Source organism: Schistocerca serialis, chromosome 6 (assembly GCF_023864345.2).
Source record: "Schistocerca serialis cubense isolate TAMUIC-IGC-003099 chromosome 6, iqSchSeri2.2, whole genome shotgun sequence".
In the NCBI taxonomy this organism is placed as follows: Eukaryota; Metazoa; Arthropoda; class Insecta; order Orthoptera; family Acrididae; genus Schistocerca; species Schistocerca serialis.
This window is the reverse complement of record NC_064643.1, coordinates 99,026,434-99,040,392: the sequence shown is the minus strand read 5'-3', so window position 1 is coordinate 99,040,392 and position 13,959 is coordinate 99,026,434.

Sequence of the window (13,959 nt, the reverse complement as noted above, 5' to 3'; positions counted from 1 at the left end):
ACTAATTCGTAGGGCAATAGACCGCGCCGCTCGAACTGTCAACACAACTGGCACTGCTAAGAGTATTCTACGACTTCCACATCGCTGGCAACGGGTTATACACAATTCTGGAGACTACTTTGAAGGTCAGTAAAATTTTGTACAAGCCGTAAATAAATAGTTGCCACTGTTAAAGTTCCAACCATCGTGTATCCACCACACATGCGGTGCATACTGATTAGCAAGCTCTTACTGCCTAGTTCATTGATATTTTTTCTCGATTTTGTAATGAATAAAATAGTATCACAACCCGTGACGTTTCATTTCGTTCCTCTTCCCCTCCTGGGTGCTTAATTTTGTTTGTCAGGCAGTGCAGTCCCAGACATTTTTAATGGTAGTAAAACCCGATGGTTTATGAAGGTAGTCAAGGTTCTGTAGCGATCCAGAACCAGACACGTACGTGTTTAACAAGCGACTCTTGTCGACTTGGAAGTTCCGAGTGCCCAAAGTACACTCATTATGGACACGTAGAGGAATGGACAACGCAGATCTCTGAGAATGATAGAATAAATATTGTTTCATGACCACAGTAATCCAGATGTCTGATCCCAAGTTACGGAAAGAGAGATGCCCCCAAAATAATGTAACCGATCTCTGGCCTGAATGGCACCCTCAAATAGCGCATGTTAAGGGCACCAATAGTCTGTATGTGGAGTCGACACGATGTGGAAAGCGTCACTGTTTGTGTTTAGGGTTAATTACCTCTTCCTGCACCATGCAGTAGCTTGTCTACAACGTTTTGTAATTCATTTTGACCTTTTCATGTCTGTACGTGACTGTAATAGATGGTAAAAGGGAGCATCATTTGCAAACTATTTAAGAACGCTGCTGGGATAGTCTCCAAGATCACACATACAGCTTAAGAACTACAGAGTGCCTGTAACGCTTGTTCAGCTGAAGACAGTTTGTGCAACAGCAGTCCTCTAGAAGCCGTCTGTGGCAGAGGCGCGACCCTGTGCTAGGCTGTTACTGTGCTGCACGCTCTGTCTTCGCGAGACGACAGCGGCGGAACAAAAGGCTTGTGGAGTGCCGCCGCTCCGTGAGCCGGTCGGCTTTGCGCCGCTCGTTAGCTGTGAGGCCCCAAACGCCTCGCCCTTAGCAGGCTGCACGGCGGGCAGCGAGCTGCAAACAGCCGAACACCGCCAGCAACTCCACAACGTCACTGTAACCTTCCTCCGTCCGCATTGTTTTAGTTGCACTATTACTGATTATTGGAGTTGTAAAACTACCGTAGGCCACCGTATACGGTCACAATTAAGCGCAGATTACGGTAGTTTTCCTAGTAGCCTTGGTCAGTTAACGTCGCACCCGGCTTACCTGAACGTTAGGTGTGTTTCATACTTATTCATTGGAAGAATCCTAAGGAAATTCTGCCCGAAAACAAGGGGAGTAGTTTACAGTACAATTGTTCGCCCATTGCTGGAATACTGCTCACCGGTGTGGGATCCGTACCAGATAGGGTTGATAGAAGAGACAGAGAAGATCCAACGGAGAGCAGCGCGCTTCGTAACAGGATCCTTTAGTAATCGCGAAAGCGTTACGAAGATGATAGATAAACTCCAGTGGAAGACTCTGCAAGAGAGACGCTCAGTAGCTCGGTACGGGCTTTTGTTGAAGTTTCGAGAACATACCTTCACCGACGAGTCAAGCAGTATATTGCTCCCTCCTATGTATATCTGGCGAAGAGACCATGAGGATAAAATCAGAGAGATTAGAGCCCACACAGAGGCATACCGACAATCTTTCTTTCCAAGAACAATACGAGACTGGAATAGAAGGGAGAACCGATAGAAGTACTCAAGATACCCTCCGTCACACACCGTCAGGTGGCTTGCGGAGTTTGGATGTAGATATAGAACGATTCTCTTCAGTCGTCGTTGGTAGCATTCTTGCAGGATCTTTTTCCGGCTGCAGTGATGTCGGAGATTTGATGTTTTATGGATTCCTGATATTCACTGTACACTCGGGAAATAGTCGTACTGGAAAATCTCCACTTCATCGCTGCCTCGGAGAGTGTAGCAGCAATCGATCTAACAATTGCAGCAGACACTTGTTATCTCATATAGGCGTTGCCAACCGCAGCCGGACGGAGTGGCCGAGCGGTTCTAGGCGCTACAGTCTGGAGCCGCGCGACCACTACGGCCGCCGGTTCGCATCCCGCCTCGGGCATGGATGTGTGTGATGTCCTTAGGTTAGTTAGGTTTAAGTAGTTCTAAGTTCTAGGGGACTGATGACCTCAGAAGTTGAGTCCCATAGTGCTCAGAGCCATGTGAACCATTTTTGCCAACCGCAGCCGCGTATTCTGGCTGTTTACATCTCTGTATTTGAATTTGCATGGCTATACCACTTTCTTTGGCTATTCAGTGTAGATTACCCAAGAAAGTGGAGGAGCTAAACCATTTGGTATGTAAGAGGCCGCATAACCTCCGAACATTTATATTGTACATAGTTATATTCCTGTCTGTTACTTAAAAATAAACAGTTTTTATAGGAAAATTGAAATTTTCAATGTTTAATTCTCGTTTTATTCGAAAGTTGTTGATTAGTGGAGTGATACAGAGAAATGGCGTAGTAAAAATAGCAATAAAAAACAATACCGATTTATCATAAAGCATTAGCAAACGCAATTTCCTCGAAAAAAGGTACAACTGGATAACAAAATGCAATACAAAACATCGCTTCAGTACTTCGTCGAACTTACATAAAACATGTTTCAGTTATTCATTAATAACACTGTATTTATCATAAAAACAGGAAACTCCTGGGTTTGATCACGATCAAGACCGTTATATTAAGTAGATGGTTCAAATGGCCTTGAGCACTATGCGACTTAACGTCTGAGGTCATCAGTCGCCTAGAACTTAGAACGAATTAAACCTAACTAACCTAAGGACAACACACACATCAATGCCCGAGGCAGGATTCGAACCTGCGACCTTAGCGGTCGCTCGGTTCCAGACTGTAGCGCCTAGAACCGCACGGCCACTCCGGCCGACTATTACGTAGAAATGAACAAAAGTAAATACATATATTTTTATATATTTGTACATTTAAACTGTACTCCGACCAAAAGTCATTCCTTTGGTTGTATAAAAGTGCAGAACTTCCGCAATCAGCTAACTTTTATTACAAATAAAATGCAATTTATATCCTGTAAGGATATAAAATACTCAATGGATAGAGCCTGAATTATGTACGGTTCTAATTATTTGCAAAACAAATAAACAAACGAACAAATAAAGAGATTCTGTCTGATCTTCCACATCAGTCACGTTCCTTTCCGTACCAACGCTACCATTACTACAACTAATCCTACAGTTTCCTCCGCCTGTACTGATTACGACATCCATTACTTATTGAATGTATCCCAATCTCTGACTTCCCTTACAGTTCTGCAGCATTCTCTATTGTCGTGAAAGTTATTACCTGGTGTCTTAGCACACAATCCTGTCTCTTCTCAATGTTCTCCACATATTCGTCCCCTCTTCGATTCAGCGAAGAATCTCCTCATTCCTTACCTTGTGAGTCCACCTAATTTTCAGTGTCCTTCTGTTGCAGGGGTACAGCGCCGTAGTTCAATCATTTAGTAACCGGTTCGTATTACTCATCGTGAACACATGAAGCACAGATAGCCTGCGACGTGGACATTTCCAAAGTGTTACGACCATTTTGCGATTCACTAGTCGTGATATCTTCCACTGAATCACCTTCTGCTTCGCCTTCATGGTATAGTTCTTCAGTATGAACAAAAGTCATATCGTTCGTTAGCTCCAAAAGTCGCTCGACAATAGCCGCTCTTATCATTGTGGAACGCCGGGAGACACAGAACTTCCTGCGTCCTGTAGTGCAATGATAATACATCTGTCTTGCAACACTTTTAAAAACCAAAGCACAGGGTCGGTAGCTTCCCGCTTGCCGTCGTCTGTGACAGGCTTCCAGCTTCGTATTTCAGCGCTGGTCGAAGGGTGTACATCCTCCATTATTCAGATCATGCAAGTGAAAGATACGACACAAAAGACAATTCTTAATTACTACGGCACAAGCAGAAAAGCTAATTACTGCAAACTACACACAGCACAAGACGTATTTTACTGAAGAAAGATCACTGTATTCTTTCACAAAACAAATTTTACTCGGCGGATTAACTATGAGAAACCATTACGTGTATCCTAGAGTTTCGCCGCACCGCAGTGACGAGGAACAACTCTTTCCGATTGAGTCTTGTAAGGTTCGCGCTGGACATCGTCACACAGATTCACACTATCATATAACGAGCAAACAACATTACTCTCCCCGCGTGCATTCTTGATCCGTGCCTCGCTGTAAACAAGCGTCGCGCGGTTGGCAATTGTGGTCCCTTGTGGAGAATTCGCAGCACTCTTACTCGGAGTTGTTTTCATGTGCCAAGGCTGAAAAGTTTAATTCTTTACAAATTCACGTCGTTTGGAAAATTAGTTTGCTACATTATTATTATTATTATTATTATTCCGTGTTGAGTTGCGTACCTGATTAACCCTCCTATCCCTACTGATTTTGATACGGAAAAGTACAATTTAAGAAAATGAAAACCATACAGTTTCCGCGAGATTCGAACCCGGTTCTTCGTTTCCCAGGCAGCTACCTTGACGGCGCGCAGTCGGCCATGTGGGTACATAAGCGCAGTTCTAAAAATTTCTTTCCTCGATTTCTGGAAAAGTATGCGTTTGCGGACACCATACCTGATGATGAAAAATGCTCTATTTACAATTATCTATCGATCCCGCCAATTTTGAGTCTATTGTTCATCATAATCTTTAGGGATGATTTTCACAAAGACGGTGGGGGTGGGGGGGTGGTGGGGGGCACTAAGTCGAAATATCTTAGTCCTTCGTTTTAGATTGTTCATAAGCGACCTGCCAAATCTGAGCCGAATCGGTTGGTCGTATCTGAGGCCTTCCCGTTGTGCGTCTGTTTTTAAGAACGCGAGTCAGTATTTGAAGTCGAATAGCGTAATCGGTTGTAGAGCTTTTGTAGTCTTGGCTTTCGTCGTTTTCGTAATTAGTGGTATGTCTCGCTGAGTGAAATTCGCTGGTATTGTCTCACACTGAAGCAGTTCGCTAATCATCTTTGTGAAAAGGCCACCGAGGAGATGCCAGGAGTACGTATAAAACTCTACCGCCAGTTCCTCTGTTGTGAATCATCCTGTTAAGGGTCTATTTTGTTCGTGGGCGATTTTTATGAACAGCTGGCCATGGCTCGATGAGTGTGAGGTCTGTGAGTCTGAATACAGAGCGATGTACATGAGTTGACGAGTCATGGGATGGCTACACCAGGTACAAAAGGGCAGTGCGCTGGCGCAGCTGTCAACGTGAAAAGGTGTACCACGTGATTATGGCCACACGACGGGAATGGTAGTTGGACATAAAGGCATGGGACATTCCATTTCGGAAATCGTTAGGGAATTCAATTTTCCGAGATTGGCAGTATCAAGAGTGTGCCGAGAACACCAAATTTCAGGCGTGACACCTCTCCACGGACAATGCAGTGGCCGACGGCCTTCGCTTAACGACCGAGAGCAGCGACGATTGCGTACAGTTGTCAGTGCTAACAGACAAGCAGCACTCCGTGAAACATCCGCAGGAATCAGTGTGGGATGTACGACGAATGGGCAGCGAAATTTGGCGTTAATGAGGAATGGAAGCAAACGATCGACGTGAATGCGTTTCCTAACAGCACGACGTGGCCTGCAGCGTCCCTCCCGGTCACGTGACCATATCGGTTGGATCCTAGACGATTGCGAATCCGTGGCCTAGTTAGATGAGTCCCAATTGCGCTTAAATGAGACGCAGATCCCACGAAGCCATGGACCCAAGTTGTCAACAAGGCATTGTGCAGCTGGTGGTGGTTTCATAACGGTGTAGGCTGCGTTAACTTGGAATGCACTGGGTCCAACTGAACTGATAACTGGCTACAAATGGTTATGTTCGGCTACTTGCAGAACAATTGTGGCTTTTATGAACTTAATGTTCCCAAATAATGATGAAATTTTTATGGATGAGTATGTGCCATATCACTGCATCACAATTGTTTGGAAGGGCTTTGAAGAATGTTCTCGACAATTCGAGGGAATGATTTGGCCATCATGATTGTCCAACACGAATCCTATCGAACACATATGGGACATAATCAAGAGGTCAGTTCGAGCACAAAATGCTGTACAGGCAATGCTTTCTCAATTACTGATCGCTATAAAGGCAGCAAGGGTCACTATTCTAAATCTACATCTACATTTATACTCCGCAAGCCACCGAAAGGTGTGTGGCGGAGGGCATTTTACGTGCCACTGTCATTACCTCCCTTTCCTGTTCCAGTCGCTTATGGTTCGCGGGAAGAACGACTGTCTGAAAGCCTTCGTGCGCGCTCTAATCTCTCTAATTTTACATTCGTGATCTCCTCTGGAGGTATAAGTAGGGGGAAGCAATATATTCGATATCTCATCCAGAAACGCACCCTCTCGAAACCTGGCGAGCAATCTACACCGCGATGCAGAGCGCCTCTCTCGCAGAATCTGCCACTTGAGTTTATTAAACATCTCCGTAACGCTATCACGGCTACCAAATAACCCTGTGACAAAACGCGCCGCTCTTCTTTGGATCTTCTCTATCTCCTCCGTCAAACCGATCTGGTACGGATCCCACACTGGTGAGCAATACTCAAGTATAGGTCGAACGAGAGTTTTGTAAGCCACCTCCTTTGTTGATGGACTACATTTTCTAAGGACTCTCCCATTGAGTCTCAACCTGGTACCCGCCTTACCAACAATTAATTTTATATGATCATTCCACTTCAAATCGTTCCGCACGCATACTCCCAGATATTTTACAGAAGTAACTGCTACCAGTGTTTGTTCCGCTATCATATAATCATACAATAAAGGATCCTTCTTTCTATGTATTCGCAATACATTACATTTGTCTATGTTAAGGGACAGTTGCCACTCCCTGCACCAAGTGCCTATCAGCTGCAGATCTTCCTGCATTTCGCTACAATTTTCTAATGCTGCAACTTCTCTGTATACTACAGCATCATCCGCGAAAAGCCGCATGGAACTTCCGACACTATCTACTAGGTCATTTATATATATTGTGAAAAGCAATGGTCGCATAACACCCCCCTGTGGCACGCCAGAGGTTACTTTAACGTCTGTAGACGTCTATCCATTGATAACAACGTACTGTGCAGGGAGCTTCCAACGACTGGTTGTCTCCATGCCACGTCGAGTAGTTGCAGTACGCCTGACAAAATGAGGTCCGACACGATTTTAGGAGGTATATCATGACTTTTGTCACCTCAGTGTAATGCCCAGTTAGAAACATTTTACATCTGGCTGCCTGCTGTGTTGTGGGACCATGTCATTCCTTAGAGAAATGACTGAGAGCAGGCTCGCCGCGACTCTTAAATCACGTAGTTAATGGATGAGGTGGTGTACGTATGGTCAACGTAATCGCAGGTACGAACTTCAAATCCGGCTCCCCGTGTGGGTCCGTGGGTTAGAATAGGCCCGAGGAATTCCTGCCTGCCGTAAGAGAAAAAAAAGGATTCTCAAACTTTTCGGCCTTCTGTGTTGGTCCCCTGTAGGGTTTGACCTCCATTCTTCAAAATTCTTCGGAAGAGCGAGCCAATTGCGGAAGGGCATCGTACATGGCTCATTGAGTCCATTGTGCACTGAGACATTGAGCATTCTTTATCGTCGTGGCTTTGCAGTTCCACTCATTCTCTAGCTGTTGGGCGAGGACACCTTTCTGGGTGCTTTTTCCTCCATACAATGTGCCGTGTCGTTTTCTGCGCCGAAGATGATCATGTACCTCTTTGCTCAGCGTATCCAGCATGGTAGCCAGTCCATTGGTTGTAGTCCCTGACCACACAAGGATTGCTCTGCTGATGCCTGCGTCGTTAACTAACCACGTATGCCAAAGAGTAGATGCCCATCTCCCTGGGGCATCAGGACTCCTGGCAATGGCCATCCTGCCAAGTGGCCTTTTGCTGCGGCTAGGTGGAGCCCATGGGGACGGACCTGGTCGAAATGGGTGGCATCAGGGCGAATGACATGCCATGAAGCACTCTATGTCATCACTTGCTGGTCGTCCAACACCAGCTGTCTCTAAGCGGTCAAGGCCTAACTTTAATGACAAGAAGTATGATCATAATTCCCCTCCCTGGCCACACCATGGGAAGGGCGCCAGGCTAGGGATGGCAGCAAACTTTCTTCGTCCCAGTACCTTGCATGTACAAGAGCAGGTGGGGAATCCTTATGCCGAAGAAGCCTCAGTTTTTTTGTGAAGAGACAAGGTGGGGGAGGTGGAGGGATTGTCCAAATTGCAAGCTGGGTCGGTCTTGATAAAAACAGCATCCTCTGCCCAGTCATGAGCATAACTCGCCTGTGACAAGCTGGGGGATGTTTCTGTTTCCATCACACCCATAACAGCCTGAATATAGTCCAGGGAATTATATTCCGCATGGACCTTCTTTTGCATTCAGATGACGAGCTCCGCATCAACTTAGAGCGACGAGGTGTTCATTTCATCCGGTGCGTCCATAGGGGCCCAAAGGATAATCAAGTGGCCACTGGTACCTTCATCTTGGCCTTCGCCGGCCGCGGTGGTCTAGCGGTTCTGGCGCTGCAGTCCGGAACCGCGGGACTGCTACGGTCGCAGGTTCGAATCCTGCCTCGGGCATGGGTGTGTGTGATGTCCTTAGGTTAGTTAGGTTTAAGTAGTTCTAAGTTCTAGGGGACTTATGACCTAAGATGTTGAGTCCCATAGTGCTCAGAGCCATTTGAACCATTTGAACCATCTTGGCCTTCAACGGTGATACATTACGAGAGAAGGTCAAGGTGTACTTCCAGCGTCGTATGTCGCGACTATGGACGTCCATCACATTCCAATACTTCATGTGTCCCGCCTCTCATCTGTGTCAACTGCAGCGAGCCTCATTCCCCTTGCTCGCCGAACTCCAGGATTCTACAGAAAGAACGGAAAATTAAGGAATACAAGACCCTGGACCGACTGACCTAAACTGAGGTTAAGAAGAAATTTGAACGACTCCATCCTGTGCACATGACATAGTCTTATGCCGCCGCTACAACAACGGTTGCAGCTCCATCTGTTCCGCCACTTACAGTTGGCCCTCAGTGTCGCAAGACTGCACCCGCCCCCTTGATGGTGGGGGCACTTCTATACTTGTTGCTCCCACACCACCTACTTCGGGATCAATGACCCCCCCCCCCTCCAACTATCAGGGACATCAGTCTTAAGTTATCAGCTGGAGAAGCGTCAGTCTCCTTCAGCTCCTCTCGCTAGGAATGAGTCCCTTCCTAGGTTGCTACCAATGGGAAAGAGGGCACCCAGCAGTGGCTGAAGCGCCAAAAGGGCTTCACGATCCTCCTCAGTCCTGGAGACTGAATCAGCGGAGCCCTCCCAGCCAGGGAAACCCAAGGAACAGTGAGAGAAATCTAAAAAGAAGACCACCAAGAACAAGGAAATTGAAGTGGTACCCACACCACTGCTGCCTACAAGCTCTGCACCTGATGATGAGGTGGAGATTCTGGCGTCCGCTGAGGACCTGGATCTCGCTGGTCCCTCAGACAAATGGATACAGACCGCTCAGGTACTCAGTAGGTGGCAGCAGGTTACCATGAGGCGTAAACTGCCTCCTTCGTTGCTTCATGCCTTCCCAGCCTCACGATGACGTCATCCTCCAGTGGAATTTCGATGGTAAAACATCGCCTGGCTGAGCTATGACAACTGTTAAGCCTTACATCTGTTTTCTGCATTGCCATGCAGTAAACCTGGTTCCCAGGAATCCTGGTTCCCAGCAATGCAGACCCCTGCCCTCCACAGCTATAGGGGATATTACAAGAAGCGTAGCGAATATAATAGAATGCCCAGTGCAGTTTGCATCTATGTAGTGAACCTGTTCCCCTTCAAACTCCTCTTAAAGCAGTGGCTGTCAGGACAAGAACGACACAGGAAATAACTGTCTACAACGTATATCTTCATCCAGATGGTGCAGTACCCCTGAACATATTCGCTGCACTGATTAATCAACTCCCTAAACCTTTCCTACTTTTGGGAGATTTTACCCCTCATACTCCCTTGTGGGGTGGTACCATGGTTACTGGCCGCGGTAGAGATGTCGAAAATTTACTGTTTCAACTCGATCTCTGCCTCTTAAATACTGGGGTCCCCACATTACACTGTGGTTCATGGTACTTACTCAGCCCTTGATTTATCACTTTGCAGCCCGCGATGACTTGTGTGGTGCCGGCCGAGGTGGCCGAGCGGTTCTACGCGCTACAGTCTGGAACCGCGCGACCGCTATGGTCGCAGGTTCGAATCCTGTCTTGGGCATGGATGTGTGTGATGTCCTTAGGTTAGATAGGTTTAAGTAGTTCTAAGTTCTAGGGGACTGATGACCTTAGAAGTTATGTCCCATAGTGCTCAGAGCCATTTGAACCATTTTTGAACTTGTGTGGTAGTGACCACTTCCCAATCTTTCTGTCACAGCGTCATTTTCCTAGACGCCTACCCAGATTGGCTTTAAACAACGCAGAGTGGAAAGCTTTCATCTCTGCCATCACCGATGTGGTGGTTGATATGGTCACCCGAACGATTGTTTCTGCAACGGAAAACGCGATTCCTTGTTCCTTAGGGTGTCCCCATCGAAAGATAATACCTTGATGGCCGGCAGAAATTGCTGGGGCCATTAAAGAGCGCAGACAGGCTCTACAGCGACATAAGCGGCACTCTTCCCTGGAGGATCAATTAGCTTTTAAACGGCTCTGTACCCACGTTCGCCAGCTTATAAAAAGACGGAAACAGGAGTGATGGAGAGGTACGGCTAGACCACTGGGTACCATATGTCGCCTTCACATGTCTGGACGTGGATCAGACGTGTCTTTGGGTATCAGACTCCGACAGGTGTCCCTGGACTTATATCAATGGAGTGTTATCTACCGACGCAAACGCAATTGCCAACCACTTTGCTGCGTACTATGCTAGAGCCACTGCGTCGGTGAATTACTCCCCAGCCTTTTGCACCCTCAGACGACGGACGGAAAGGAAACCTCTCTCGTTCACTGCATGTCACAGTGAACCCTATAACGCTCCATTTATTGAGTGGGAGCTCCTCAGCGCCCTTGCACATTGCCCCAACACAGCTCCTGGGCCAGATCGGATCCACCGTCAGATGATTAAACATCTCTCGTCGGACTACCAGCGACATCTCCTCGTCATCTTCAATCGAATCTGGTGCGATGGCCTATTCCCGTCGGAATGGCGGGAGAGCACCATCATTCCAGTGCTTAAACCCGGTAAAAACCCACATGGTGTGGATAGCTATCGGCCCACCAGCCTCACCAACGTTCTCTGTAAGCTGTTAGGATGTGTGGTAAGTCTGCAGTTGTGTTGGCTCCTGGATTCAGGGGGCCTACTGGCTTCATGCCAGAGCAGTTTCCGCCAGGGTCGCTCTATCGCTGGTAATCTCGTGTCCCTCAAATCTGCCATGGAAACAGCCTTTTCCGGACGCCAACACCTGGTTGCCGTCTTTTTTGATTTAAGGAAAGCTTAAGACACAACCTGGTGACATCATATCCCTGCCACATTATATAAGTGGGATCCGCTCCAGAATTTTATCCAAAACCTCCTGTTCCTGCGTACTTTCCATGCCCAAGATGGTGCTTCCCACAGTCTCCCCCTGCCACATCCAGGAGAATGGAGTACTGCAGGGCTCCGTATTGAGTGTGTCTCTATTTTTAGTGACCATTAACGGTATAGCAACACAGTTATGAACAACACAAAGCATCAAGTGCAGCGTTCACAGTTGACGAGTACACATCTTTAACTGAGCAGATATTTTTATTTGTTGTAAACATGTACACTGTGTACATGCATTTACGGTCTGTGGATGAAATTTTGCTGTATTCTATGTTTTGTTTGTCGCCTTGAGTCAGATAAACGAAAGGCTACACTTAATTTTTTGTGTTCATATTTTGTTAGTTTCCATTTTTTGTAATTGTTGCGTTTTCTATCCTGCGCAAATGGTATATTCTGTAACATCATTATGATGTACAAATATGCGCTCATAAGTGTCAAAATGTACTGACAGTGTTTCATGTTTCAAACTCATTTGTCGTTAGCTGACAAGTTCTCACATTTTCCTTTCTCATGTATTGTTGACTGATTTGAGTGTTATGTATGTCTTGACCTTAGGTCAGTTTTTATTTCATGTTAGGTCGTTGCTGTTGGAGCCACCATCATTAGCGGGATGAGTGATCAGTTAATAATAACACATAAATGTATACTCTTACCCAAATTAAAAATAATATTTCTTTCGTTTTCGCCGAGTTGAACCGAATTTTTATCATAGCCACTTCCCCTTTGATGATGTTTACAATTAGTTAACATGCTGCACGTTAAAAGTAACATCTATTTACCCGTCTCCTACGGAATGGTCAGCTATAGTGTGATTATGGTGGTGGTCCCCACTGGTATGTGTCAAGATATTTTTGTGTTTATACTCTATTTGCTGGCAAGATGTGCCTTTCATTCCCATCACTACTTCCAGCTCATCGTAAGGCGAATGGTTTCGCCAATCACAGTAAATAAGAAACAGTTTTCGAGGAGAGATGCTGATCTACAGAGCTTTCTACAAGACAAGGACAGTCGTTGGAAATGACGGTCACTTTCTTTGACCACCAGTTCGGCTACTAGAACTACATTTTTTTCCCTTTCCCTAGAAAACTACGCGCAAAATGTGCCAGATCTGACATAGATAGGCCGGAGCAACGTGACGTAAAATTTCTACACGCATATTCCCTGAAGAGATGTTTCTGTACACTTGATTGGAAGGCCGCATTTTTCCTACAGCGGTGGAAGTTCAGCAGCGTCCGCTTAATTTTTTCATTGGTGGAGCCAAAATATTACTTCTCTGATTGGCAGTTGCTGTTTGCGACGCGGAAAACGTCCGCAGAAATGACGCGCTCTGAGCTTTTAACTTTATATTTTGGTCTGAGGGAGCGACTTCGACTTTTGGTTGCAGAGTCACTTCGCTTCCTACACTCGGTTGAGGCTCTTCGTGATCCAGACGCAGCTGGGACGCTTTTCGGTCACGGCGTCCCAGGTGGAGACTTGGCCAGCACACTTCTACGCCAGGCATCGTCCGAGGACGGCGCAGCAGTGGCGCACACACAGCTGCGCGAATGGAGCCAACGACACCACCCCCAGCTAACGCATTCACTCTCCAGCGAGGGTGAGATTTACGGGCAGCACCGACGGTATAGGTCACGATGAATTTAATAACAGTCAATAATTGCACACTAACAAGGGAACCTCCCCATCGCACCCCCCTCAGATTTAGTTATAAGTTGACACAGTGGATAGGCCTTGAAAAACTGAACACACATCAATCGAGAAAACAGGAAGAAGTTGTGTGGAACTATGAAAAAAATAAACAAAATATACAAACTGAATAGTCCATGTGCAAGGTAGGTAATATCAAGGCTAACGTAAGGTCGGGAGCGCCGTGGTCCCGTGCTTGGCGTGAGCAGCTGCGGAACGAGAGGTTCTTGGTTCAAGCCTACTTTCGGGCGATAAGTTTTAACTTTTTATTATCAGTTTATGTAACAAACGCTTATATTTTCATCAATTTTTTGGGAGTGATTATCACATCCACAAGAAAACCTAAATCGGGCAAGGTAGAAGACTCTTTTTACCCATTCGCCAAGTGTACAAGTTAGGTGGGTAGACAACACATTCCTGTCATGTGACGCACATGCCGTCACCAGTGTCGTATAGAATATATCAGATGTGTTTTCCTGTGGAGGAATCGGTTGACCGATGACCTTGCGATCAAACGTTTTCGGTTCGCATTGGAGAGGCACGT